This window comes from Sapajus apella, unplaced genomic scaffold, assembly GCF_009761245.1.
Source record: "Sapajus apella isolate SASKATOON/1434 unplaced genomic scaffold, GSC_monkey_1.0 scaffold25, whole genome shotgun sequence".
In the NCBI taxonomy this organism is placed as follows: Eukaryota; Metazoa; Chordata; class Mammalia; order Primates; family Cebidae; genus Sapajus; species Sapajus apella.
The window spans coordinates 18,738,895-18,743,699 of record NW_022436965.1 but is presented as its reverse complement, the minus strand read 5'-3'; positions in this window follow the sequence as shown (position 1 = coordinate 18,743,699).

Here is a 4,805-nt window from a genome sequence, read left to right as displayed (position 1 = left end):
TGAACAGATAAACAAAAAAATTGAAGTAGTAATTTTAAATCTTCCAATAAAGAAAAGCCCAGGACCAGGGCTTTTGTCTCAAGTGCACATAGAATATTCTCCAGCCTGTAATCCCAGCACTTTGGGAGGCTAAAGTGAGTGGATTGCTTGAGCCCAAGAATTTGAGACCAGCCTGGGAAATATGGTAAAACCCCATCTCTACAAAAAATACAAAATTAGCCAGGTGTGGTGGTGTGCACAGGTAGTCCCAGCCACTCAGGAGGCTGAGGTGGGAGGGATAGCTTGAGCCAGGGATATGGAGGTTGTTATGAGCAGAGATAGACCTGCTGCCCTACAGCCTGGCAAACAGAGCTAGACCCAGTCTCAAAAAAAGAAAAGAAAGAAAGAGAGAGAGAGAGAGAGAGAAACAGCCCAGAAAAAGATAACTTCATAAATTAATATCAATCCTTCTTAAACTCTTCCAAAAAATTGAACCAGAGGAAATCAAACTCATTTTATAAGGCCAGTGTTATCTTCAAAACAAAACCAGACAAGGATACTATAAGAAAACAAAATTCTAGGCCAATATCCCTAATGAACATAGATGCAAACATTCTTGACAAAATGGTAAGAAACTGAGTTTACAAGACATTAAAATGATTATACATTGTAACCAAGTGGAATTTATCCTTGGGATAGAAGGAAGGTTTAACATATAAAAAACAGTAAATGTGATACATCAAATCACAAAAAGACAAAAAAGGAGATAATCTCAATTGATGCAGAGAGTGTTTGACAAGTCAGCATCCTTTCAAGAAGAAAATTCTCAACAGTTACATATACAAGGAATGTACCTTACTATAATAAGACCATATATAATAAGCTTACAGCTAACTTCATGCAAAATGGTAAAAAGCTGAAAAGAAAGCTTTTCTTCTAAGATCAGAAACAAAACAAGAAAGCTAACTCTCACCCCTTCTATTCAATATAGAAATGAAAGTCCTACCAAGAGCAATCAAGCAAGAGGAAAAGAAAAAAAGGAATTCAAATCAGAAAGGAAAATGGTAAGTTGTCTTTGTTTGCAGTTGACATCATATTTTACATAGAAAGCCCTAAAGACTTATCCAAAAACCTTTAGAACTAAAAAACACATTCAGTAAAGTTGCAGGATACAAAGTCAACACTAAAACTTGATTGCATTTATATACACTAACAACAAAGTATCCAAAAAAGAAATTAAGAAATAAATTCCAGATACAATAGCATCAAAAAGAAAAAAATACTTAGGAATACAATTAGCCAATAAGGTGAAAAATCTGGACATTGAAAACTAATTGTTGATTAAGGAAATTGCGGAAGACACAAAAGAATGCGAAGATATTTTGTGTTCATTAATTGGAAGAATATTGTTAAAATGTTTATATAACCCATTTATTTTTGGTTCCATATGAATTTTAGGACTTCTTTTTCCTATTTACATGAAAAATGCCATTTATATTTTGAAAGGAATTGCATTAAATATGTAAATTTCTAAGACTCTCTTGTAGTTAGGGCTTGGATGCAATTAGTTTTGTCAGTGAGGTAGACATCTAGGCTCAGAAAGCAAAGGGATGGTTTCTAGCTTTATCCGTGTCCCTGCAAAGGACATGCAGTCATCCTTTTTATGGCTGCATAGTTACCCATGGTGTATATGTGTCATTTTCTTTATCCAGTCTATCATTGGTGGGCATTTGGGTTGGTTCCAGGTTTTTGCTATTGTGAGCAGTGTCACAACAAACATGTGTGCATGTGTCTTTATAATAGAACGATTTATAAACCTTTGGGTATATATCCAGTAATGGAACTGCTGGGTCAAATGGTATTTCTATTTCTAGATCCATGAGGAATCACCAGTCTTCCACAATGGTTGAACTAATTTACACTCCCACCAACAGTATAAAAGTGTTCTTATTTCTCTGCATCCTCTCTAGTAACTGTTGTCTCCTGATTTTTTAATGATTGCCATTCTAACTGGTATGAGATGGTATCTCAATGTGGTTTTGATTTGCATTTCTCTAATGACCAATGATGATGAGCTTTTTTCATAAGTTTGTTGGCCACATAAATGTCTTATTTTGAGAAGTGTCTATTGATATCCTTTGCCCACTTTTTGATGAGTTTATTATTTTATTATTTTTCTTGTAAATTTAAGTTCTTTGTAAATTATGGATATTAACTCTTTGTCAGATGGGTAGATTGCAAAAATTTTTTCCCATTCTGTTGGTTGCCAGTTAACTCTAATGATAGTTTCTTTTGCTGTGCAGAAAGCTGGAAACCATCATTCTCAGCAAACTGACACAAGAACAGAAAACCAAACACTGCATGTTCTTATTCATAAGTGAGTGTTGAACAATGAGAAAACATGGACACAGGAAGGGAAACATCACACACCAGGGCCTGTCAGCAGATGGGGACTAGGAGAGAGATAGCAGGAGTGGGAGGAAAGGGGAGGGCATAGCATTGGGAGAAATACCTAATGTAGATGACAGGGTGATGGATAAAGCAAACCACTATGGCACGTGTATATGTATGTAACAAACCTGCACATTCTGCACATATGCCTCAGAATTTAAAATATAACAATAAAAAGCAAAAGGAAGCAAAAGCTAAATTTTCGTGACAATATTGATGGTCAAATCTATTCCAACAGGTGTGCTTCTATCAGCTGAGCTTCATGTTCCACCCCTTAGCCCCACAATTGGTATGCTGAAAGCATCTGCAGTGATAAAAAGCTGTTTCCTACCCTCTGAATTAGTAGCTCTAGTGGGTGACCTCACCAGTTCTGCAGCAACCTCCTAGTTTCTGCTCCTTCAGCTTTTTTTTTTTTTTTTTGCAAGCACCTAATTCCCTTTATTACATACCTTTCCTCTTGAAATAGTGTTTTTTATCTCCTGCACTGTATCATAAGCATATGCATATAAATCATAATGTGAACTCTTAAAAACAGAAGTACTTTAGCTGAGGCATTATGTCTATAATCAGTCAGCAGGTCCCCAAACATCTAATTCCTGAATATCTTATATGTCCTGTCTCTACTACCCAATTCCCCTGATGCTACTCTAATTTAAGTCCTCAGCTTCTCTGTCCTATAATGTTGAAATAACATCCTGGGTTTTGGTCTCCTTGATTCTAGCACCGTCTGCTCTAGCCTACATGTGAATCTGATCTTGTCTGATGTCACTTCCTTGTTCAAAATTCTCACATAAACCACCAAAATCCAGTAGATGGTATCCAAACCTGTGATGGTGGTACTTTAGTATGCTTTATAACCTGTGCCCTGCAATGTTTAACCCATATTCTGCTATTCCAGTCACTTATGGTCCAACAAAACTGAACTCATTGTAGTTTATCCTGTCATGTGCTCTTACTTTGCTACACATTTGCATATATTTTTCTCTCTGCTTGTTTTGGATTTCTTGTCCCTTATCTATCAGGGAAACATCTATTCTTCTCTCAAGTCTCAGCTGTCTTCTCACACTCCTTGAAGCCTCTCTTATTATTCCTCCAGGTGGACCTAGATGTTTCTTCCTACATGCTAGCATTAGACTGAACCATACTTCCACTGACATTTATCATCTCTCTCTCCAGCAGGCTTCATGGTTCTAGATGGAAAGCACTGTGTCTTCTCATCTTTGAATCCCCCAAAAGACTATTATAATGCTTGACATACAGTAGGCTGTCAGTACAGTGGAAGGAATGACCAGAGGAAGGAAAGGAGGGAGAATCAGGAAGGGCAGGTATAGAAGTGGGAGGGACCCAGAAACAAGATTCGGAGACCACAATTCTGTCTTTTGAGTTCACTAGTTTTACAAACTCATCTACAAGACTTAGTTCAGCTCCTCAGATCAGGCCCTCTTAAGTTTCCAGAAAATTGAGCTGCTTTTCACTGTTTGCACAACAAAACGTTTCGTTACAGTCCAGGTGCATAGCCTTTGTTTATATATTCTATATTTCAAAAGCAAAAATAAATAAAAGAATCATTGTTCCCTTAATCTCCCAGGAGTTTCACCTTACAGCTGCAGTGGCCATGCCAGTCACCATTTTACACTTTTTGTAACAAGAACCAGGGACTTCATTCTTGCCCTTTTCCTACCCCTTTCTTTCTTTTTACTCCACCCACCCCTCCCATTTTTCTCTTATCCCTACGACACTCAGTCCTTCTCTTCCAGGTTTTACTAGGGCTCTATATCATTAAAAATACAAGAAAAAAAAAAGGTATTTTTACTTTAAGAATAGTAACTCCTCCCCCTTTCCCAATTTTTACATCAAAAGACATTATTAAATGCCATTCTCTTCTACATTTAGAGAACTGCTGATTCTCTGGGGGAGAGAAAGGTGGTTACTTAAGAGGTAAAGCCCCTTAGAGCATTCAAAATGAGGAGTGATTTTGTACAGAGGATATCATGCAGCAGGCTGGATGTCTAGTTCCAATACCTTTGTTAGCTCTGAGACCTTGAAGAAGTGATTTCTAGTCTCGGTGTGCCAAAGCTTCATCTGCAATTGAGAGCATTGGACTGACAATCTTCAAGGTCTTTCCTGCTCTAGCATTCACTGACTCTGCTATTTTTGACACATTGAATAATTAGGAGCAGCCAGTTTTAGTATCTCATTATAGCAAAAGCAGCAAAAAAATAATAATGAGCATATACCATCAATGTGCATCTATGTGTTGTGTTTGAGTGAGGATCCCGATACATAATAATGGCTGATAATTTCCACTGAAAAAATCCCAAGTATTAAAGATACTCTTCAGAAGATGTTCTCTCCAGACTCTCCTACAGGTAATC